Below are 26,393 nucleotides of genomic sequence, written 5' to 3'. Positions count from 1 at the left end.
GCTTGCTCCCCTCCATTCCCGCCTCTGTTTATTGTTATTCTCTTTTATCCTCTGAAACAAAAAAGCAAATCTGTCATCTCTGCTCAGGCAAAATATATTAACCTTGGAGTTTCACTGTATATTCCAAGAAGTTTACCACATAATGTCTTCTAAACAAATCCAAAGAAGGTTTCAATAAAAGTAATTCAGGTTAATAAGATTTTCACTATTTCCTCAAAATTACCATTGTTACAATATAAATGATAACTCTATTATTTAATGGGCAAAGATAATGTGCTAAGCACTATGTCAAGTATTTTAAAATTATATTTCATCTAATCCACTCAAAAGTTTTGTGACAAAAACTATTGTTTTATCTTTATCTTATCTATTAGAATGGCAACCCACTCCAGTACTCTTGTCTGGAAATCCCATGGATGGAGGAGCCTGGTAGGCTGCAGTCCATGGGGTCGCTAAGAGTCAGACATGACTGAGCGACTCCACTTTCACTTTTCACTTTCATGCATTGGAGAAGGAAATGGCAACCCACTCCAGTGTTCTTGCCTGGAGGATCCCAGGGACAGCAGAGCCTGGTGGGCTGCCGTCTATGGGGTCGCACAGAGTTGGACACGACTGAAGCGACTTAGCAGCAGCAGTAGCAGTATCTATTAGAAAATTGTGGGTCAAAAAAGTTAGAAATATGACTTGCATAGGGAAGGAAATGGCAACCCACTCCAGTATTCTTGCCTGGAAAATCCCATGGACGGAGGAGCCTGGTTGGCTACTGTCCATGAGGTTGCAAAGAGTCGGACACGACTGAGCGACTTCACTTTCACTATCACTATCGAGGAATACCGAAGTCTGCACCTTAATCTCAGATATACTGAAAATATTTTTCCTGCCAACATACTCTGCTTCTCAATCTCAAGGAGAGGCTCAGTGAGAGGATGGCCAAGGACAGAGAAGGAGATACAAAAATTCTAAGTAGGAGGATAAGGCTGAATTTCTAGGCAGGACAAGCAGTTTCCCCCAAATATTTTGTTGAGTTCTTAGGCTGGGATGATTGATCTCCTGTGTGACAGCTTCCTAAATTGCATGTCACCCAGTTGAAAATGTATAGTTTGATGGGTCCACAGAAGAGGGGACTGTGGGGGAGGTGAGTAAAAAACCATTCAAAGAAGCACAAAATTTAATTAAGGAAAACATTAGATCAATTAAGGCTAAATGGTGATATAAAACATTAAGGTAAAACATGTATTAGTGTGACATTTGCATTTTTATGAAGTATGAGTCACAAAGAAATAATATATGCAGCTAAATTTCAGTTAACTCCCTTTTAAAAGTCTTGTTACCATGGCAATGCCAAGAATGAGTTTTCACAGGATGTAAGATATGGATTTTTTGATTTCTTAAAAGCAGTTTAAATAAAAACTACCAACAGCATGGCCTCTTTTCATTTCTCTTATATGAACAAGGGCCACTGAAAATAAGAATCACCTAGACATCTACTCCAAAAATTACACAGAAGAAAAAATAGTAAAAGATGGACTGGATTTCCTAGTTATGTTTCCTTTCTTTTTTATTCGTTTTTAGCCTCTGGTATATTTTTAACAGGTTCATTCAGAAAGCTATGCCTAGGAAAATATCCCAAATGTGAGAGAGACAAAGACTATTGTCTTCTTGGCATTCTGTATAATCCTACCTCTGTTGGTTCAATTAGGAAGTTTTTAATAACAGCTACTCTCATTACTGAGATCAGTTAAAATTCCACTATAATGACTGTCTTTGACACTAGCAGCTAAATGGCTTGCCTTCTGAATTCCAGATCTAAGAAAAGTTGCCCTGGTCTCTAATGAGTAATAGGGAATTGAGGTTTCTAGGCTACAAAAATCCTGTTGTGGCGAAAAAGGCAGAAACCTAACTCTGAAATCAATACTGTATTATTCTCTCCACAGGCAAGAGCTGCTGGGTCAGGGGAATCATGAAAAATTCATAGTGGAGGTGGCCAAGTCATCCATAAGATAGAGAAAATTATGCTATATCTAAAGATCCCCTGAGCAATTGAAAGCACTTTATAGATTTCACTGTGGATAAGTGCTGGGGTGTTTCATCCGGGTGCTTTAATGCTGCTGCGATCTTATTTTTGACAGTCAATGAGGATGTTTTGATCTATATTTACAGGGTCCTATTTACAATAGTTCTTAGCCTCTTTACAGTGCTTCGATAGTAGTAGTCATAGGGATATGGCCTGAAGGTGCCTCAGTCTTGAGAATTCCCCTTCACTAGACCTGTTCTGATTTAGTCTTTGTTTACCCCAGTTCTCAAGGGAACAAATCTTGGAGGGTTAAATTATTTACAAACATGTTTAATTCTCATAGCATCCCCGCAAATTAAGTATTATTGCTGTTTCTATTTCCATTTTTTACATTAGGAAATGAAATTCAAAGAAGTTGAGAATCAAGGTAACACAGAAAGTAAGAACATGAATCAGGATTCTAGATCAGGTATTTCTCAACTCAAAGACCTCCAAGAACTTGCAAAACAAATTCTCTCACCCCAGAGGGCCTTAACATCCTTCATTTAAGGAGATTTATTAATAACTACACTGAGTAAATGTATTACATTCACCACATCACAGAAGGTAAGGTTCTGTGTAGGCCCAGGTTAGGGTCTCTGATCTTTTAATCCATTTTTACACTCTTTACTCTCATTTGTTTTCCACTAATACTTTTATGTTAAACACAAAATTCCTCATTCCAACATCCTACCTATACTTCAAAATGCAGTTAAAATTATGTGCTATAATATTCACACAAAGAGAAGGTCATTAACATTACAATGAATTTTCCCTATGCTAATGCTCCCATGCCTTTGACAGACATCATGCCCCTGAGAGAGGCTGAAGAATCTCAGTGTTCATGTTGTCTGGCTGCTCCACCATCTACCGATCTGAAACCCAGGAACCAATTTTATTTTATTCAATCTCTGATTTATCTCTCAATGACTAGGATAAAGCCAAAAGTCCTCAGAATTAAAACCTCAGTTTTCCTTTACCTTTTTTTTTTTTCACTTTGAATCATTTCACTGCTGTTTTAATAGGCACTTTAAAAAGCAGTTTTAGGTTCACATAAAAATTGACAGGAAGGTACAGAGATTTCCCATATAAACCCTGCCCCTACAAACACATAACCTCCTGCATTATCGACATCCTTCATCAAATGGTGCATTTGTTACTACTGAACTTACATTGAGAGATCATTATCATTCAGAGTATGGTTTACATTAGGGCTCACTCTTGGTGTTGTACATTTTATGGATTTAGACAAATGTATAATGACATATATCCACCATTAGAGTATCATGCAGTGTTTTCATTGTCTTAAAAATCCTCTGTGCTCTGCCTACTCATCCCTTTCTCCCCTCACCCAACATCTGATAACCACTGATCTTGTTATTGTCATAGTTTTGTTTTTTATAGAAGGTCAAGGAATTAATTTCCAAAATATACAAACACACATATGACTCAATAACAGACAACTGAGTCAAAAAATGACCAGAAGATCTAAATAGACATTTCTCCAAAGAAGGCAATAATCATTATGAAAAGATGCTCAACATTACTAATCATCAAAGAAATGCAAAGCAGAACTGCAATGATTTACTACCTCACACCAGTCAGAAAAACCATCATCGAAAAGTTTACAGATAATAAATGCTAGAGAGGGTATGGATAAAAGGGAATCCTCTTATACTGTTGGTAGGAATGTACATCGGTGCAGCCACTGTGGTCAACAGTATGGGATGTTCCTTAAAAAACTAAAAATAGAGTTACCAATATGATCCAGCAATCCCATTCCAGGGCATATATCCAGAGAAAACTGCAATTTGAAAAGACACATGCACCCCAATATTCATTGAAGGACTATTTACAGTAGTCAAGACAGGGAAGCAACCTAAGAGTTCACTGGCAAAATAATAAATAAAGAAGATGTGGCACATATATACAATGGGATATTACTCAGCCATAAAAGAGAATGAAATAATGCCATTTGCAGCAACATGGATGGACCTAGAGATGATCAAACTAAGTCAGACAAAGAAAGGCAATTATCCTATGATACCACTTATATGTGGAATCTAAAAGATGATACAAATGAACTTATTTACAAAACAGAAACAGATTCACAGTCAGAGAAAACAAACTTATGGTTAGCAAAGGGGAAAGGGTGTGGACGGGTAAATTAGGAGTTTGAGATTAACAGATACAAGCTACTATATATGATATATAAACAGGAAGTTTCTACTCTATAGCACAGGGAATTATATACAATATCCTGGAGTGGGGTGCCAGTTCCTACTCCAGGGGATCTTCTCAACCCAGGGATCAAACGCTCATGCCCTGCATCTTCTGCATTGGCAAGCAGATTCTTTATCACTGTGCCAGCTGGGATGCCTGCTAAACTCCACGATAAAAGTACGTTTAGTTTTGTAGGAAACTACCAAAATGTCTTCTAAAGTGACCACAGCACTTTGATTTCCCACCAGCAATGAATGAGAATTCCTGTTATTCTAGAGCCTCACCATTTGGTGTTGTCAGTGTTTTGGATTTGGGGAATTTTGGCTGTTTTAACAGGAGTACAGTGGTAATCCATTGCTGTTCTAATTTATAGTTCCCTAATGACCTGACCTGAGCTCCAAAGAATTGATGCTTTTGAACTGTGGTGTTGGAGAAGACTCTTCAGAGTCCCTTGGACTGCAAGGAGATCCAACCAGTCCATTCTGTAGGAGATCAGTCCTGGGTGTTCATTGGAAGGACTGATGTTGAAGCCGAAACTCCAATACTTTGGCCACCTGATGTGGAGAGCTGACTCATTTGAAAAGACCCTGATGCTGGGCAAGATTGAGGGCAGGAGAAGAGGATGACAGAGGATGAGATGGTTGGATGGCATCACCGACACAATGGACATGGGTTTGGGTGGACTCCAGGAGTTGGTGATGGACAGGGAGGCCTGGCGTGCTGCAGTTCATGGGATTGCAGAGTCGGATATGACTGAGCAACTGAACTGAACTAAACTGATGACCTATGATTTGGAATATACTGCCATATGCATATTTGCCATCTGTATGTCTGTTCAGATCCTACACTCACTTTTAAAGTGGGTCATTCATTTTCTTATTATTGCATTTTAGGAGTTGTTTGTATATTTTTGACAATAAGCCTTATCAGATATGCCTTCTGCAAACATTTTCTTCCAATCTGTGCCTTATCTTTTCATTCTCTTGACAGTGTCTTTCACAGAGCAGAAATATTTCACTTTAGTGAAGTCCATCCAGCTTATCAATCTTTCCTTTCATGGATCATGCCTTTGTGTTATCTTAAAAGTCATCATTAAATCCAATATCTAGATTTTCTCCTATATTCCAGAAATTTTATAATTTTTGCCTTTTATATCTAGACTTGTGACCCATTTTGAGTTAATTTTTGTGAAAGGTGTAAGTTCTACGTCTAGACTCAGTTTCGGTATGTGGATGTCCAGTTGTTCTAGAATCATCTATTGAAGAGACTACTTTTCTCAATTTTTTGACTTTGCTCCTTTGTCAGAATTCAGTTGACTATATTTAAATGGACCTATTTCTGGGTTCTCTATTCTGCTCCATCAATCTGTTTATTCTTTTGTCAATGCCACACTGTCTTAACTACTGTAGCTTTATATTAAGCTCTGAAGTTAGGTAGTATTAGTCCTCCAACTTTAATATTGTGTTGGCTATTCTGTGTTTTCTGTGTCCCCACAAAAATTTTGGAATCAGTTTGTTGGCAACCAGAAAATAACTTGCTATAATTTTTATTAGGATTGCATGCAATATATATAGATAAAGTTTGGAAGAATTGACATCTTGACAACATTGAGTCTTCTTATTCATGAATATGGAACATCTCTCCATTTATTTAGTTCTTCTTTGATTTCTTTCATTAACATTTTATAGTTCTCTTCATATATATCTTGATTATATTTTATTAGATTTACACCTAAGTATGCTAAATAAAGGCTTTCTTGGTGACTCAGTAATAAAGAATCTGCTTGCAATGCAAGAACTGCAGGCTCAATCCCTGGGTCAGGAAGATCCCCTGAAGGAGGAAATGGTGAATAAATGGCAACACACTCCAGTAATCTTGTCCAGAAAATCCCATGCACCTGGTGTGCTAAAGTTCATGGGGTCACAAAGGAGTTAGATAGAACTGAGCGACTGAACAACTACCACAAATATTAATGTAAATAGTACTGTTTTTAATTTCAAATTTCACTTCTTCATTGCTGGTATTCTTTTGCATTTTTATTTTCTATTTTATAATGTATTCTTAAAACAGTTAAACTCCCTTTAATTAAAATTTGTTCTAGATACTTAGGTCATCACAAAGTACCCAAATTGAACCTTGTGCATTCATCAACATTCTTTCACATGCAAGATCCTCTTCACCTGGGTGTTCTGCATTTGGACTCGTGAAAGTGAAGTCGCTCAGTCGTGTCCGACTCTTTGCGACCCCTTGGACACCAGGCTCTCCGTCCATGGGATTTTCTAGGCAAGAGTACTGGAGTGGGTTGCCATTTCCTTCTCCAGGCAATCTTCCCGACCCAGGGATTGAACCCAGGTCTCCCGCATTGTAGACAGACGCTTTATCATCTGAGCCAAGCTTTATTGGAGCCTTACCCCTTCTAGGAGGCATTTTCTAGCCCTTCTGGCTGTAGTAATCATTCCCTCTCCTGTGAGCATACCATACCTTTTCAAACCTTATTTATATTCTGCCTTAAATAAACTCTACTTTTCAGTGTGTATTTAGTATACAGCAAGGCTGCTGCTGCTACTGCTGCCAAGTCGCTTCAGTCGTGTCCAACTCTGTGCGACCCCATAGACGACCTCCAACCAGGCTCCTCTGTCCCTGGGATTCTCCAGGCAAGAATGCTGGAGTGGGTTGCCATTTCCTTCTCCAATGCATGAAAGTGAAAAGTGAAAGTGAAGTCGCTCAGTCGTGTCTGACTCTTAGCGACCTCATGGACTGCAGCCTACCAGGTTCCTCTGTCCATGGGATTTTCCAGGCAAGAGTACTGGAGTAGGGTGCCATTGCCTTCTCCGATACAGCAAGGCTAGTATCTCCTTAATGTCTAGATCAGCTGGGCATCACTCACCTCCAAGATTATATAGAAGTGCTAGATGCTGTTCATATCTTTTTCTATTCAGACACCATTTATCTTGACTTCTCCAGCCCAGGTGACATTTTCCTTTTCTGAACTTCTTTGGCACCTTCAGATTGCAGCGCAATCCTTTTATTGCTCTCTAACAGTATCTTGAACAAAAAACAAATTCAACCAGCAATCTCCAGAACAGTCTTCATGGAAACAAATAATCACTATGAATGAATTACATGAAAGAAGTGAGATGGCCTACCTTTAAATATTTTGAAAATATCTTTATGCACTGTCAAAGGCCTTTCATATTCCAGGTTCTGTGTTAAGAAGTGAAGCAAATACAAAGATGAGAAAAATATCCTGCCTGTCCAGGGGCTCAGAGTCTATGAGAAAGCTTCAAAAGAAATACTGGAACTGGTTCTTAGGAGTAGTAAGTGTTCACTTGTTAGTAAAAGAAAAAGAGATAAATTAATAAGAGTAACGATCTGGAGTTTGGGAGGGCATTACTCATTCTAATTAATGCACTGCACATATTCCTTAAATAAAGATCTTTTTAAATTCTTCTCTCAATGCACATTTTCCCATTTTATTCTGGATTTTTTGTTTCACTTTCATTAAAGAAATGAATGAGAAAAGTCACTAGCCCCAGAAATTCCTCATGCATGACAAGCCTTTTTGTAAGCACTTAGAGTACTTTGTAATAGGTAGAAAAAGGAGGCACAGAGAGCCCAGAGAGGTTGTTAGGTAAGTCTCAACCTCCATGGGAGAAAGGTTGCATTGTTACCAGATTCAATCAGGCCCCCACCTGCTGTGATACACTGAGAATCTTAATCCAACAAATTGCTTTAAAATACCCAATCAATGGCACCACCAAAGCAGAATGCATTATAGATCATAAAAGGAGCCAAGCAGAAAGAACAAAGCAGATTTTTCACACTGGGCACCTCTAAGATGCTGTACCTTTTGACATCTGTTTGCCAAAGGCTTGGCCAAGCTCGAAATCTGGTGATTATTCTATTCAGCATCCAGTGGCCTGAACATGAACTCTAAAAATGGAATTCTTTTGTGTGTCTCCTAATAATAATAGTAGTGATAATAATGATAATAAACACTACTATTTATTGAAAATCTACAATTTTATAAGTACTTTATATATATATTATCACATCTAATTATAATAAGAACTCGGCAAGGTAGGTAATTCTTACCACACATCCACCCACCTCCACCACACTCACCATTTTTACAAATAACTTACTGTTAAATAAGGTCACACAGTTAGTAAATGGCTGACCCAGAATTTGAATGCAGGCCTGGCTAACACTGGTGCTGCTGTCATTTCTACTATACTACTTGCCTCTCATGAAAGGCAACTTTCACTTTTCCTTTTCAGAGTTATGAGAATTAAATATAATAGTGAAAGTAAAATTTTTATAAATTCTAAAAACACACAATTTTAACTTATCTCTAGTGTATCTCTATGATTCATCACCCTGAGAAATTTAGAGTAGTTTTAGAAAGGCAAAGCCTTTAGAGTAAAACAAATTCAAAGCAATATGCAAACAAATGTATGGCAATAGAAAATAAAGTAAAATAGGATGAAGTTTATCAGAAAAGGGAATAAAAATATTTACTGAGACCCTGTCTAGCATTCAGTTCAGTTCAGTCGCTCATTCATGTCCGACTCTTTGCGACCCCATGAATCGCAGCACACCAGGCCTCCCTGTCCAACACCAACTCCCAGAGTTCACTCAGACTCACATCCATCAAGTTATTGATGCCATCCAGCCATCTCATCCTCTGTAGTCCCTCTCTCCTCCTGCCCCTAGTCCCTCCCAGCATCAGAGTCTTTTCCAATAAGTCAACTCTTCGCATGAGGTGGCCAAAGTACTAGAGTTTCAGCTTTAGCATCAATCCTTCCAAAGAACACCCAGAACTGATCTCCTTTAGAATAGACTGGTTGAATCTCCTTGCTGTCCAAGGGACTCTCAAGAGTCTTCTCCAACACCACAGTTCAAAAGCATCAATTCTTCACATTAGGAGATTTCCAAAACAAACTTATTTAATAGCTAACACCTTTGCACGGGGTGTTATTACCCCTTATTTTACAGATAACATAACTAAAGTTCAAAAATATGAAAAAATTTACCCAAAGTAACACAGCTAATAAGTGTTGGAATTTTAATTCAGTTCTAGATTTCTCAGACCCCAAAATTCATATTTCAGAGGTATAACTTTTTCTTAAAATTATAATTGCTTTACAATCTTGTGCTGGTTTCTGCTGCTCATTAATCAACTATATGTATACATATATCCCCTCCCATTTGAGCCTTCCATGCCCTCCATCCCACCCCTCTAGGTCATCGCTGAGCTCCCTGTACTCCCATACAGCAGCTCCCATTAGCTATCTATTTTACACATCATAGTGTATATATGTCAGTGCTACCCTCTCAATTCGTCCACCTGTCTCCTTCCTGCCATGTGTCCACAAGTCCATTCTCTATGTCTCTGTCTCTATTCAGTTCAGTTCAGTTCAGTTGCTCAGTTGTGTCTGACCTTTGCAAGCCCATGAACTGCAGCACGCCAGGCCTCCCTGTCCATCACCAACTCCTGGAGTTCACCCAAACTCATGTCCATCGAGTCAGTGGTACCATCCAGCCATCTCATCCTCTGTCGTCCCCTTCTCCTCCTGCCCCCAATTTCTCCCAGCATCAGGGTCGTTTCCAATGAGTCAACTCTTTGCATCAGGTGGCCAAAGTAATGGAGTTTCAGCTTTAGCATCAGTCCTTCTAATGAACACCCAGGACTGATCTCCTTTATGATGGACTGGTTGGACCTCCTTGCAGTCCAAGGGACTCTCAAGAGTCTTCTCCAACACCACAGTTCAAAAGCATCAATTCTTTGTCAGTCAGCTTTCTTCACAGTCCAACTCTCACATCCATACATGACCACGGGAAAAACCATAGCCTTGATTAGATGGACCTTTGTTGGCAAAGTAATGTCTCTGTTTTTTAATATGCTGTCTAGGTTGGTCATAAGTTTCCTTCCAAGGAGTAAGCGTCTTTTAATAGAGAAATGCAAATAAAAACCACAATGAGATATCAGCTAACACTGGTCAGAATGGTCATAATCAAAAAGTCTACAAACAATAAATGCTGGAGAGGGCATGAAGAAAAGGGAACCCTCTTACACTGTTGGTGGGAATGCAAACTGGTACAACCACTATGGAGAACAGTGTGGAGATTCCTTTAAAAACTGGGAATAGAACTGCCATATGACCCAGCAATCCCATTATTGGGCATATCCCTTGAGGAAACCATGAGTGAAAGAGACATATACACCTCAGTGTTCATTGCAGCACTATTTACAATAGCTAGGACATGGAAGAGACCCAGATGTCCATCAGCAGATGAAAGGATAAGGAAGTTGGAATACTACTCAGCTATAAAAATGAATGCATTTGAGTTAGTTCTAATGAGGTGGATGAACCTGGAGCCTATTATATAGAATGAAGTAAGTCAGAAAGAGAAAGACAAATAGTATATATTAACACATATATATGGAATTTAGAAAGATGGTACCAACGATTCCACATGCAAGGCAGCAAAGTAGACATAGACATAAAGAACAGACTTTTGGACTCAGTGGGAGAAGGAAAGGGTGGTATGATTTGAGAGAATAGCATTAAAACATATATGTTACCATATGAAAAATAGATGACCAGTGTGAGTTTGATGCATGAAGCAGGGCACCCAAAGCCAATGCTCTGGGACAACCTAGAGGGATATGATAGGGAGGATGGTGGGAGGGGGGTTCAGTATGGGGGACACATATATACCTATGGCCAATTCATGTTGATGTATGGCAAAAACCACCACAATATTGCAATTATCCTCCAATTAAAATAAACTAATTTTTAAAAACTCTACTATTTATTTGTTGTTGTTGAGTCTCTCAGTCATGTCCAACTCTTTGCAACCCCATGGACTACAGCATGCCAGGCTTCCCTGTCCTTGACTATCTCCCAGAATTTGCTTAAACTCATTTCCATTGAGTTGGTGATGCCACCCAACTATTTCATCCTCTACTATTTACAGCCATGTGGTGGATTCATGTTGATGTACGGCAAAACCAATACAATATTGTAAAGTAATTAACCTCCATTTAAAATAAAATAAGAATAATTCCTGATTTTGATTATTTCAAAGAGTGCCACTAGGAATATTTTTAAATGTCTTTTTGGAGAATGTACATATTTCTGGGACTGGAAGACTGTCATTATCTACTAGAGCATAAGCTAGATATAGATATATATTCTAGCAGTACTTTTACAATGTTTTCTACAGGTATTTTATAACAATTACAGTCCCACCAATACCATATGAGAATTCCAGTCTAAATTATTTTTAAAGATTCAGCTTTAGTTTGGTTATTTTCTTTTGCAAATATTTTCTGATCATCCTAGCCCACCAGTTGCCCTTTACCTGTGCTGCTACACTATAGTCCCATTTTTGTATTCCTCTTTTGTAACTCATTTGTAGTTTTTTCCCCTATCTTCACCTCTATCATATAAGTGCATAAAGGGTGAAAACTACATCTTACTCATATTAGCATTCCTAATAGGCACTGGTATGTAGAAAGATCACTCAGAAAATACTTTTTGAATAAATGGATAAATGACATTTAATGCTATTCTCTTGCTTTTTTTAAGATTTATTCATTAATTTTATTTTTTGGCTGGGTGGCTCTTCCTCCCTCTGTGTGGGCCTTCCCTGGATGTGGTGAGCAAAGGCTACTCTTTGTTACAGTGTGCAGGCTTCTCACTGCAGTGGCTTCTTTTGTTGCAGAGTACAGATTCTAGGCATGAGGGCTGCAGCAGTTGTAGCACACATCCACTCCAGTACTCTTGCCTGGAGAATCCCATGGATGGAGGAGCCTGGTGGGCTGCAGTCCATGGGGTCGCGACGAGTCGGACTTGACTGAGCGACTTCACCTTCACTTTTCACTTTCATGCATTGGAGAAGGAAATGGCAACCCACTCCGGATTTCTTGCCTGGAGAATCCCAGGGACGGGGGAGCCTGGTGGGGTCTATGGGGTCACACAGAGTCGGACACGACTGAAGTGACGCAGCAGCAGCAGCTCTAGAGCACAGGATTGTATTGCAAGGTGGATTCTTTACCACTGAGGTACCAGGGAAGCTCTCCTTGTTTTCATATAAGAAATCTGAGACCTAGAAGAGTTAAGTGCCTTGGATGAAGCCACCCAATAAATCCATAGCCTAGTGGTATTGCTGAGGTTACAGTCAGGGTCTCATGACTCTTAATTCATTTGCTCTTTTTAATACATAATACTGCTCCCCCTAAAAATCCTACTCTCACAATAAATCTACAAAGAAGTTAAGCTGCCTTTCCATCTTTCAAAGAAGAAGGCAAAGGAGATAGTATAAGTCACCACCAGCTGTTGATAAGGTTATGGAATACACTGGACAGAAAACCCAGCTAGACGAGAATCTATACTTCTAGACAAATATGGAAGGGACAAAATCAGTTCAGTTCAGTTGCTCAGTCGAGTCCAACTCTTTGCAACCCCATGAACAGCAGCACGTCAGGCCTCCCTGTTCATCACCAACTCCCAGATTTCACCCAAATCCATGTCCATTGAGTCGGTGATGCCATCCCACCATCTCATCCTCTATTGTCCCCTTCTCCTCCTACCTTCAATCTTTCCCAGAATCAGGTTCTTTCCAATGAGTCAGCTCTTCGCATCAGGTGGCCAAAGGATTGGAGTTTCAGCTTCAAAATCAGTCCTTCCAATGAATATTCAGGACTGATTTCCTTTAGGATGGACTGGTTGGATCTCCTTGCAGTCCAAGGGACTCTCAAGAGTCTTCTCCAACACCACAGTTCAAAAGCATCAATTCTTTGGCGCTCAGCCTTCTTCATAGTCCAACTCTCACATCCATACATGACTACTGGAAAAACTTTAGCCTTGACTAGATGGACCTTTGTTGACAAAGTAATGTCTCTGCTTTTCAAAGTGCTCTCTAGGTTGGTCATAACTTTTCCTCCAAGGAGTAAGCGTCTTTTAATTTCATGGCTGCAGGCACCATCTGCAGTGATTTTGGAGCCCCCAAAATAAAGTCAGCCACTCTTTCCATTGTTTCCCCTTCTATTTGCCAAGAAGTGATGGGATCAGAGGCCATGATCTTCATTTTCTGAATGTTGAACTTTAAGTCAACATTTTCACTCTCCTCTTTCACTTTCATCAAGAGGCTCTTTAGTTCTTCTTCACTTTCTGCCTTAAGGGTGGAATCTGCATATCGGAGGTTATTGATATTTCTCCTGGCAATCTTGATTCCAGCTTGTGCTTCATCCAGCACAGCGTTTCTCATGTTGTATTCTGCATATAAGTTAAATAAGCAGGGTGACAATAGACACCCTTGACGTACTCCTTTTCCTATTTGGAACCAGTCTGTTGTTCCATGTCCACTTCTAACTGTTGCTTCCTGAGCTGCATACAGGTTTCTCAAGAGGCAGGTCAGGTGGTCTGGTATTCCCATCTCTTTCAGAATTTTCCACAGTTTATTGTGATCCACACAGTCAAAGGCTTTGGCATAGTCAATAAAGCAGAAATAGATGTTTTTCTGGAACTCTCTTGCTTTTTCCATGATCCAGAGGATGTTGGCAATTTGATCTCTGGTTTCTCAGCCTTTTCTAAAACCAGCTTGAACATTTGGAAGTTCATGGTTCACGTATTGCTGAAGCCTGGCTTGGAGAATTTTTTGAGCATTACTTTACTAGCAGTGTGAGATGAGAGCAATTGTGTGGTAGTTTGAGCATTCTTTGGCATTGCCTTTCTTGGGATTGGAATGAAAACAGTGTCCAGTCCTGTGGCCACTACTGAGTTTTCCAAATTTGCTGACATATTGAGTGCAGGACTTTCACAGCATCATCTTTCAGGATTTGAAATAGCTCAACCGGAATTCCATCACCTCCACTAGCTTTGTTCATAGTGATGCTTCCTAAGGCCCATTTGACTTCACACTCCAGGATGTCTGGCTCTAGACATCACATCTAGTGATGACACCATCGTGATTATCCCGGTCGTGAAGATATTTTTTGTACAGTTGTTCTGTGTATTCTTGCCACCTGTACTTAATATCTTCTGCTTCTGTTAGGTCCCTACTATTTCTGTCCTTTATTGAGCCCATCTTTGCATGAAATGTTCCCTTGGTATCTCTAATTTTCTTGAAGAGATCTCTAGTCTTTACCATTCCATTGTTCTCCTCTATTTCTTTGCATTGAAAGGGGACAAAATAGTTAGGCATTAAAGAGCTTTGGGAAAAGAAAAACTTCTTAAGTCCATAGAGCAAAATATTCTTAAAGGCTGGAGATGCTCTCACTGTATAATCCCCATAAACTGCTCTGAATTATTGGATGGTACAGAATCTGATTTTAAAGGATTATATAGAGATGTGAAGAGATGAGACAGCTGCCAGATATGCCCTGAGAGTTTGTAGTTATGGTCTGATGTTAGAGAAATCTGCCAAATAATATTCTAGCACAGAGATTTATGTTGAACTTTATAAAGCACCAAAGAAAATATACTGAAAAATAGATAAAACATAGTCAGGCATAACAGAATGAACACAGAGTATCAGCACAATTTGTAAGGAAAGGGCACTTAGATCATTTGGTTTCTCTCTGGGACAATACAATACTCTTTTATAAATTATTTAAGTTATTTAGGCAAAAGTTATTTTAATCAATAAATGCTTTTTAAGTTCTGCCTATGTGCAAAGCACTAGGGAATATATGAGAAAACCCAGCAGTTTTTATCATGACATTTTCCTGATCTCAAATCTTCAATGGGTCTTAGAAAAGAAAAAAATCCCACTATTGAGTTGGACACTCAATGAACTGGCTTCAGTCTGTTCCCGATCATCTAAATGGCTTATTAGCTCTCAAAAATTAAACAGTTCTTTGGGTTGAGAAGAACCCCTGGAGAAGGGAATGGCTACCCACTCCAGTATTCTTTCCTGGAGAATTCCATGGACAGAAGAGCCTGGCAGGCTTACAGATGACAGGATTGCAGAGTCAGACACGAATGAATGACAACACACACATATATCCACTGATATCCTATTTCACTGCCTTTGAGTCTGATATATATAATGTATATACTATATACTGGTACTATGTGCCAGGCATAAACTTCATGTTCATTCTATTATTTAATCCTGATACCAGTTCTCTTGAACTTAAATTGGGTTTTGACCACATCATTCCATTGAAATTCCCTTTGTTATGATCCCCCATATCTTCTACATTGCTAAATACTATAATAAATATTAATTCCTCAATTTACCTGACTTAATAGTAGCATTTGGCACAGTAGATCACTCTGTCTTTAGCTGGGTCATACTATACTCTTTTGGTTTTCCTCTGGCTGCTGCTTCTCAAAAATCTTCTGTAGGATTCTCTTCATCTTTTAATATCTAATATATTCTTTCCAGGGTTCAGTCCTTAAATGCTTTCCCTTCTAAAAATATACCCATTCCCTTAGTAATCTCCTCAATCATTCACAAAGCTTAAATACCACCTGTACACATTGATGGTCCTCAAAATTATAACAGAGCTCAGAAATTTGCCTTAACTCCAAATTAATTTATTCAAATCCCTGTATAACATCTCTACTTTCATGTCTAATAAAATTTCAAATTAAACATATTCAAAACCTGCCTCCTGATCTTTTCTCTCCAACTTGTCCTTCCTAGAGTCTTTCCCATCTTAAAAATTTAAGGTTTGCCAAAAAGTTCATTTGGATTTCTCCAAAGACCCTATGGAAAAACCCAAATGAACTTTTTGGCAAACCCAATAGCAATTTCAATGAATAAAGTGGTACATGCATACAATTAAATATTACTCAGTCATTAAAAGGGATGAAATTGATCATTTGTAGAGATGTGGATATATCTAAAGTCTATCACACAGAGTGAAGTAAGTCAGAAAGAAAAAAATAAATACTGTATATTAATGCTTATATGTAGAATCTATAAAAATGGTACAGATACACTATTTGCAGAGTAGGAACAGAGATGCAGATGTAGAGAATGGATCCATGAACACAGCGGGGCCAAGAAGGAAGGGATGAATTGGTATATTGGGGTTGACATATATACACTACTGTGTATAAAATATAAAGCTAGTTGGAACTTGTTGTATAGTGCAAGGAGCTCAGCTCAGTGCTCTGTGGTGACCTAGATGGGTGGGATAATGGGGTGGCAGCAAGGTCCAAGAGGGAGGGTATATACGTATACATGTACAAATGTTCAGACCAAAAATTTTGAAATTATCCTCAGCTTCTCATTCTCTCACATCCCAAATCCAATCTATCAGCAAACCTGGTGGTTATAGTTTCACATATTCCCAGAATCTGACTGTGCTCTTCTCTGCTGCTAGCACCCTGGTCCAAACCACCATAATCTCTCATCAAGATGATTTCCACTGCCTCCTAACTGGTTTTTCTGTTTCATCATTTCCTTTCTTAAAGTCCATTGTCTACAAAGATGCCAATTCATACAATCAAGAGACTGTACTGCTCTTCTGTTCATGTCCCTTCAATATTTTTTCACATCTCACCTATTATAAGTCCTTATATTGGCCCACAGGACCCAATATGATCTTGCCCCTTTTTGTCTTTGACCTCATTTTCCATTGATCTTCCCTTCACTTACTCTTTAAGTCACAAATTGCTCTTCCTGTTTTCCTAATATGTGTCAGTCATGCCCTCACTCAAGGTTTTTACAGTTGGGTCTTCTAATTCATATGCTCTTCTTCCTCTAGATATCCATGTGACTGGTTCATCTCTTCAGATTTTTCTTCAAATTCCACCTTCTCAGTGATTCAGTTCAGTTCAGTTCAGTTCAGTCGCTCAGTCGTGTCCGACTCTTTGCGACCCCATGAATCGCAGTATGCCAGGCCTCCCTGTCCATCACCAACTCCCAAAGTTCACTCAAACTCATGTCCATCGAGTCGGTGATGCCATCCAGCCATCTCATCCTCTGTCGTCCCCTTCTCCTCCTGTCCCCAATCCCTCCCAGCATCAGAATCTTTTCCAATGAGTCAACTCTTCGCATGAGGTGGTCAAAGTACTGGAGTTTCAGCTTTAGCATCATTCCTTCCAAAGAAATCCCAGGGCTGATCTGCTTCAGAATGGACTGGTTGGATCTCCTTGCAGTCCAAGGGACTTTCAAGAGTCTTCTCCAACACCATAGTTCAAAAGCATCAATTCTTCAGTGCTCAGCTTTCTTCACAGTCCAACTCTCACATCCATACATGACTACTGGAAAAACTATAGCCTTGACTAGACGGACCTTTGTTGGCAAAGAAATGTCTCTGCTTTCTTCTGCTAATACTCTGCTTAAAAAGTGTAACCCTCCATCATGATATTCCCTAATACCCATCCCTGATTTTTTTCCTCCATAGTGCTTTTTACCATCTGACATGTTTTACTTATTATACACTGTTTTCTCCCCTTCACCAGAAAGCAAATTTGATGAGACAAAATTCAAGCTTCTATGACTGCTAAAGTCTATATTCTTTTAACAACTCTTATTACATAAAATGTCCTCCCATCATACTTCCATATCTACATGCATGAACCATATATATAGACATTAGGGCTTAATTCAGTGATGCCCTTATCATATGGTAGACATTTAGAAAATAGCTGATAAATTAATGAGATTTAGTTGTGCCTTCAAATCACTTTATAATTTAGTGACAGAGACAGTGAAAAATAAGGGAAAATAAAGTAAGAGAGATATCAAAAGGTACACATTACAAGCAGTGAAGTTTGACAGACCTAGATTCAAAATCTATTACTAAGTGACCTTGAGAAAAACACATGTTCTCTCAGGTTCCATTCCACACTTACATACGGGGAAAATTATAATGACTTACCAAACAGTTCAAGGATTAAACAAAGTAAGTAACATAAAATACTTAGTCAAGTGTCTGGTGAATAACAGGCCGTCATCAAATATTAGTTTCATTCTTCCAAATCAACTAATTTTTCTTTTGAATTACTAGAATAAGTATTTTCTGTATCAGAGTTATAGCATTAAGCCAATCCTTTTGCTAATTAAAATGTTACCTGGACAATTGCTAATAATTGAGACAATTCAATAATTCCCCAGCTACTAACCCTTTAATACTGAAGTGACAACTTTTTAGTAACATTTTCACATGTATGTTGCCTACCCCAATTGCCTACCCTTGCCATATTTGTTTGACACAAGGTTGTCATTTTTATATCTAAGCAGATGCCCCCAAGCTTATAACAGTCCCACACTTTCTTTTAAACATGTAGGTCATTTATCACTCTCAGGTATGTAACAAGCAATTTGTGTGTGGATTGCACAGATTCTTCTCCCATCTCTATGAGTACTTGAATGCAAAAAGAATAGAGCTTTAGAAGCTAATAAAGACATACTACTATTACTTTCAATTTCCTTATTCTTTTTATCCATCTCATGTCCTCCCCAAACTATCTCTGACCTCAGTGGAAAGACCAAAGAAATATTACCAAATAAATTCAGAAAAACTAGTGCCCAATCCAAGTCCCAATGAACCTCCAGGATGTAAATGGATAATTTTACTTATTTTCCCTGCTGAGGCAAGGCCAAGTTTAACTCCTGTGAGTTAGAATAATAATTCTAGTAGTCTCTCCTGTGGTGACTTTTAAATGGACCTAACAGAAGCAGAAGATATTAAGAAGAGGTGGCAAGAATACACAGAAGAACTGTACAAAAAAGATCTTCATGACCCAGATAACCACAATGGTGTGATCACTCACCTAGAGGCAGATATCCTAGAATGTGAAGTCAAGTGGGCCTTAGAAAGCATCACTACGAACAAAGATAGTGGAGGTGATGGAATTCCAGTTGAGCTATTTCAAATCCTGAAAGATGATGCTGTGAAAGTGCTACACTCAATATGCCAGCAAATTTGGAAAACTCAGCAGTGGCCACAGGACTACAAAAGGTCAGTTTTCATTCCAATCCCAAGAAAGGCAATGCCAAAGAAACCTCAAACTACCACATAATTGCACTCATCTCACACGCTAGTAAAGTAATGCTCAAAATTCTCCAAGCCAGGCTTCAGCAATATGTGAACCGTGAACTTCCAAATGTTCAAGCTGGTTTTAGAAAAGGCAGAAAAACCAGAGATCAAATTGCCAACATCCACTAGATCATTGAAAAAGCAAAAGAGTTCCAGAAAAACATCTATTTCTGTTTTATTGACTATGCCAAAGCCTTTGACTGTGTGGATCACAATAAACTGTGGAAAATTCTGAAAGAGATGGGAATACCAGACTACCTGACCTGCCTCTTGAGAAACCTATATGCAGGTCAGGAAGCAACAGTTAGAAGTGGACATGGAACAACAGACTGGTTCCAAATAGGAAAAGGAGTATGTCAAGGGTATCTATTGCCACCCTGATTATATAACTTCTATGCAGAGTACATCATGAGAAACGCTGTGCTGGATGAAGCACAAGCTGGAATCAAGATTGCTGGGAGAAATATCAATAACCTCAGATACACAGATGACACCATCCTTATGGCAGAAAGTGAAGAGGAACTAAAAAGCCTCTTGATGAAAGTGAAAGAGGATAGTGAAAAAGTTGGCTTAAAGCTCAACATTCAGAAAACTAAGATCATGGCCTCTGATCCCATCACTTCTTGGCAAATAGATGGGGAAACAGTGGAACCAGTATCAGGTTTTATTTTTATTTTATTTTATTTATTTTATTTATTTTTTATTTATTTTATTTTTTGCAGATGTGACTGTAGCCATGAAATTAAAATACACTTACTCCTTGGAAGGACAGTTATGCCCAACCTAGATAGCATATTAAAAAGCAGAGACATTACTTTGCCAACAAAGGTCCATCTAATCAAGGCTATGGTTTTTCCAGTGGTCATGTATGGATATGAGAGTTGGACTGTGAAGAAAGCTGAGCACTGAAAAATTGATGCTTTTGAACTGTGGTGTTGGAGAAGACTCTTGAGAGTCCCTTGGACTTCAAGGAGATCCAACCAGTCCATTTTGAAGGAGATCAGCCCTGGGATTTCTTTGGAAGGAATGATGCTAAAGCTGAAACTCCAGTATCTTGGCCACCTCAAGCGAAGAGTTGACTCACTGGAAAGACTCTGATGCTGGGAGGGATTGGGGGCAGGAGGAGAAGGGGACAACAGAGGATGAGATGGCTGGATGGCATCACTGACTCGATGGACATGAGTCTGGGTGAACTCCAGGAGTTGGTAATGAACAGGGAGGCCTGGTGTGGTGTGATTCATGGGGTCGCAAAGAGTCAGACATGACTGAGCGACTGAACTGAACTGAAACACATGCCAAATATTCCTTCTGCAAAATAAAGTAATCCCTCTTTATTAGATTATTGTATTAAATTGAAACACTTTAAGGAATTTAGCAGAGTGCTTGGCACACAATAAATGTTTTAAAGTGTTTTTCTTGTTTATTCATTTGTTTGTTTGTTTTATTGTGTTGGGTTTCATTGCAGCATGTGGGATCCTCACTGTAGCTTGCAGGTTTCTCTCCAGTTGTGGTGCAGGGGCTCCAGAGAGCATGGGCTCTGTAGTTTGCAGAGCTTGGGCTCTCTAGTTGAGGTGTGCAGGCTTAGGTGCCTTGTGGCATATGGGACCTTAATTCCCCAACCTGGGATCAAACCCAAATTTCCTGCACTGGAGGGACAATGCCTAACCATTAGAACACTGGGGAAGTCCCATGAAGTATTACCCCACATTATTTCTTAGCCCCCAAACAAACATTACAGGTGACATGGATCTCAGACTAATGGGTTGCATGCTGCAACAGAGATTACTAGTTGCCTATCAAACATTGCTTCTTCCTAAGAAAGCAAGCCCTCATTTTGTTGGCAGTAGTACTGTTTCAAGTTAAAATATAAAACAATTTACCAGACAGCAGTAGCCGTACAAATGTAAAAGGAAGTCACTGGGTCAAATTTCTAGGTAAAATCTCTTTCAATACAACTAACTCAATTCAAAGGTGTGCCATTTTTCTCTTATTTTTGTTCTTACTGCCTAAAATTAGAAAAGCATGGCTGAAGCTGCTGTAATGACCTTTGAAGATAGAAGCCAAGAGCTATGGATGGTAGAATAGAAAAACAGAAGGAGCCTGGATCTCTCTCTGATGACTTCAAGGAGTGACTGACCGGCCCGAACCATATATCTCCAGACTTTTTTATAAGAGAAAAAGAAAGCCTTATATCATCAAACAACTATTATTTTGCTTTTCTGTTATGTGTAGGCAAGCCCAATCTTAACTAATATACTTGCCATCAATCATGCTGAGATGGGATTTTTCTGTTAGTTTATATTTCATAGAAGTAGACCCACAATGGCATTGGTGCTATGAACATAGTATCCTGTGCTCACAGAAAAGGAGGGCCTGATAAATTTTCTTAGGTATAAACATTTTTTTCCCCTGAAGGTTCAGACCATTAGGTTCAGTATCAGTAAAATCTGACAGCAATTTCAGGCCCTCTTCATCAACTATCTGCTTTCCCTAAATTACTATGCTTTCACCAACCAAGCCATATATCTTCTAACATTTTATTTTAAAATATCTTGTATTATTCCCTCATGGCCAGTTCAGCTTAAGTGAACAGTAAACTTCTATAGGTAAGGGACTCAGAAAAACTTGGGTACTAACTCTAGCTCTGGATGTACTAGCCATGTACCTTTTGTTTCTTCATCAGTAAAATGGAATAATGCCACCTATTATGGCAGATCTGGAAGTTAAATTAGAGAATAATACATATAAAACAGCTAGCACAGTGACTGGCACTGAGCAAACATTTAGTAGGCTTTTTTCTGTCACCCCTCCTCTTTTACTTCCTATTGAAGCCAGAATTTCAGAAAAGAGAGGAATTATCCAAAAGGAATTCCTTATGTCTCTGTTTCTCTTTCCTTGACTATTTAGACTGAAGGAATACCTCATTTATCTAGTTCTAAAGGTAAGGCAATTTCTGGCAGATATTCATCTCCTTTTGGCTTATTGAAGAAGCACACTTCAGGAAGCCTGGGGAGGCTCCCACAGGGACTTGCTAAAATTTTCTGAACATGTTCAGGCATTAGATCTCTATTACTGGAACCCCAAGGAGCACCAATCATCTTATCCAAAGATTTAGGAAGCTAATAGTTCATTATGAACATGGCTCTGGAGAGCTGAGCTTTCAAAAGAATCCATATCTTCTGTTTCACTGCCTGAAGACTACTATAAGACTAGTGAAATCTTGGAAAGAGTGATTCTTAGAGGCCCCATAGCGCCCTGCTATTTGAGGTCCCTGCTTGGCTAGGGCAATATACATTTCCATTATCACTGCAGGAAATCTAAGGACCATGTAGAGGTATTTATGTGAAACAGCACTAGACAATGAACAGCAAGGAAAAGAACGTCAGGAGAAAATAGGAACTTGCAAAGTCAGGGAATTCAAACATTCTTCTCAAAGTGTTCATTCCAGAGGATAACAGAAAATACTAACCAGCTGACTGTGATGTATTATAAATATAGGATAGGACTGCCATTTAGTAAGCACTTGCTTATAGACACCAATGAGGCACAATACATGCATGACCTCATTTAATGCACATTGTGATCCCATATAATAAACATGATTTGCATTTTGCAGCTGAAGCCAAAATAATGCATGCTGTGTCAGTCCCAAGGTCAAGTGTTAGCTCATAGTAAATAAATGTTAGAGCCAGTGCTAATCTATGTCTAACTCATAATAAAGCTATGCTCTTTGCAAAACACCAGGTTGAAAAGGCAACTATGATGATCTATCACACTCCTAAATTAAAAAGAACCCTAAAATTTTGGGAAAGATATCTCAGCTTTTTCATGGATTTATATTAGCAGAATGTATTTCCATTCTAAAATATCAACATTAAGTGTTTGTTAATGAACCTTTATTAAAGACCTGAGAGAGTGAAGGTATATGATACCACTTTCACTTTTACCCCTTGGTTCCTGCACTTAAATTTTCTATTGGGAACACAGCACCATGAGGTGCTTTGTGTGCAAGCTCAGTCATGTCTGGCTCTTTGCAATTACATGGACTGTAGCCTGCCAGGCTCCTCTGTCCATGGACTTTTCCAGCCAAGAATTCTGGAGTGGGTTTCCATTTCCTCCTCCAGGGGAATCTTCCTGACCCATGAGGTGCTTATCAACACATTGACCAGGGGATTTTTGCAGAAACTAACACCTGTGGTCAGCAATTTATCATATAAGTGAATAGTGAAACATCTCGGGTCAATAACATTTTGGGTAACAAAAGATGTAGTAATACATCTCGGTCAATAAGTTGTTAAAAGCTACAAATAAGAGTTCTCTTATTTAATACCTATTCACCTAAAAAGAATGTTATCCCATCCTTTCACAGTGGTGCTTTCTTTAGAAGGCTGTTCTGTTTCTGATGACAGCTGCTTCAGGATGGAATGGTATAATATACCATCCATGGTATATCCATGGTATAATATACCATATGATCCAGTGATGATGGGCCCACTCCCACAACCCCTTTGCTGTGAAATGGGGCCCCTCTTAAATGCTATGTTTTGTGTGATTCCATGCCTGTGAATCTTATAGGCATTCTGTAAGATACTGCATAGTGGTACCACAGGCAAGAAAGTCAAACTCAGATCCAGAGTAGGTATTTAGAGGATGAACTGCTGGTCTTCCTGCTTAGAAGGCACCCAGTGTGAATTGTCCCTAAATGTCTGGCTGGCCTTCCTCCAGAAATAGTGACATACTGGGGACTCAGCATCAGTCTCTTTCTCATAAGTCAGACATAAAGAGGCAGCAGTAGCTAGGTCAGCTTTGGTAAGTGGAAGTCTATGCAGCTACAACAATACAGAGTCCCCTGTGGCCACTCTATTTACATGACCATGATAGTTCCAGGGTACGTGATAATAAAGGCTAGCTGATGTCAACTGGCTGAGTCATTTTGTCTACTGGGTTAATTATAATCACTGCCTCTTCCCTGGAAGTTGCTTCCAGGAAGCATTAATATGGATTGAAAAACTTTTTTAAATAAACCAAACAAACTCAACACCCAGATATTCTACAACCCCATACCCTCTGGTGAATTCACATGTTTTTCAACATTTTCTATTGTTCACGGGCCACAGTCAGAAATTACCAGCATTGAAAACAGCAGGCATTGGGATCAGGACTCTGAGGCAAAAAAACATTATGTGCTTATCTTGCCCACGGTGACAGCTGAAGCCTGGTGATGTCTGGAATACTTGTAAATAAAGGCATCCTCAAAAAGTATACATCAGTGAAGTTCAGTAAGACAGTCTGAGTGTGCCCATTCCCATTTGTCCAATCACATGCCTCTACTTTGCACATGGTGTCAGTAAGCCTTGGTTCTTTTTCCTTCCAGTCTCCTGATGAATCAGCCAGACCACTGGTCACCTCTTAGGAATCTATATGTATTCTCATTTGGGACACATCTTCTTCCATACAAAGTTAATGTCCAGGTACACTGCTTGTAGCACCATTCATTTTGGAAGATTTTTCCCTGTCCACATTTTATGGTCACCTTATATATGGTATATATGGCTATAATGCAGGTGCCATACATTTTTGGCGTTCAACCACATACTAAAATGACTTATTCATAAACTCAGCACAGGCCTTCCCTTACTCTTTCAGCTGGTCATACAGGATCAGGGCATGAAGCCATAGAGAGGAAGGGAATCTGGTACAATCCAGTGGGTATGTTTAAAAAAAAAAAAAAAGTTTGGGCTACCTTATTATATATTTTACTTGTGACTGCTGGTCCTGCTCAAACTCAATCCCAGGTGCACTGTTTCCATCTCATGACAGGCCTGTCCAACTTTATAACTTGGTGGGTCCAACAGAACATAGCTTATAATTGAGATTTCCAGATACCTGGTCACTTGGTGCCTCATTGTAAAGCATTTCATCTCTTTCAGGGGCAAGTTACGTGCCAGGAGCTATTTCTCAAAAGGCACATAACTCTCTACTGTGGATGATAAGGGCTTGATCTAGAATCCTTGTGGCCTCAGAAATGTTTCCTGTACTGGAACTCAGCATATTATATTTCCACACTAAATCTTTTTCCAATAATGATACCTCCAACAACAGTTGGCCACATCTTCAGTCAATGGACTCTAGATCTGAAAGTTGACTCAGATCCGGGAACTGAGCAAGGGATGCTAAGTTTTGCAGAGAGAGCAACCATCTTCCATTTTTGCCTTTATTTGGTTGTAGATGTTAAGCAGCACTCTTATTGACTATCTATCTAGCTTGTCACTAGAAACAGCATTTCTAATGGCCATCTCCTCAACTTCCTGAAGGTCAAGTCCCCTTGATTGGCCCTCAAACTTTGCCTGTCATTAAGATAATTATGGCCTTCTTCCCCTGGTGATAAACCACCACCACCTGGCCTCTATTACTTCAAATCACTATCTATCATGAAGGACATTAAGGAACCCAACTCTATGACAGGCTCTCTTACCATCATCCATGGCCGGCAGAGGAGACCCATAAGGATCTCTTAATGATGCTGGTGTTCGTCTCATCATCTCTTAATGATGCTGATGGTATTGAAATACGTGTTCTAGATTCCCTTCTGTAGAACATAGTGGGTGGGTCTTTCGGCTTCACATAATACATCCTAGCCAATAGATTCACTTCTATTAGCTTTAGTATTCTTCCCTTACTATGTGTCAGGGAACACAGTCATTTCATTGAATATGTGTGCCAAGTCGCTCAGTCACGTCCAACTCTTTGCAACCTCATGGACTGTAGCCTGCCAGGCTTCTTTGTCCATGGGAGTCTCCAGACAGTGGGTTGCCATTCCCTTTTCCAGGGGATCTTCCCAACCCAGGGACTGAACCTTCATCTCTTATGTCTCCTGCATTGGCAGGTGGGTTGAATATGAGCCATCAAATTCTCCAGGCTTTTAAGAGCTACTTCACAGTACTTATCCCATTCCTGTGACATGGTTGTCTGGGTGTTAAATCCTTTGTCCTAAGAATGTACATACAAGTAAATTAATTCTTGCATATCCACTCTTTTTTCAGCCTCCTCAATCAACTATCCTCAAAATCTAACCTCCTGGCAGATAAGCTAATTAACTGTTGT

General features: G+C 39.3%; 1 protein-coding gene across 6 annotated transcripts in view; it reads right to left on the bottom strand.

Annotated features, from left to right (window-relative positions):
- The window catches only part of BEND5 (BEN domain containing 5), a 1,466,135-nt gene that overhangs the window by 1,124,874 nt on the left and 314,868 nt on the right, over positions 1-26,393 (bottom strand). The window lies entirely within an intron of this gene.

Source organism: Bos taurus, chromosome 3 (assembly GCF_002263795.3).
Source record: "Bos taurus isolate L1 Dominette 01449 registration number 42190680 breed Hereford chromosome 3, ARS-UCD2.0, whole genome shotgun sequence".
In the NCBI taxonomy this organism is placed as follows: Eukaryota; Metazoa; Chordata; class Mammalia; order Artiodactyla; family Bovidae; genus Bos; species Bos taurus.
This window is presented reverse-complemented; position numbering and strand designations above follow the sequence as displayed.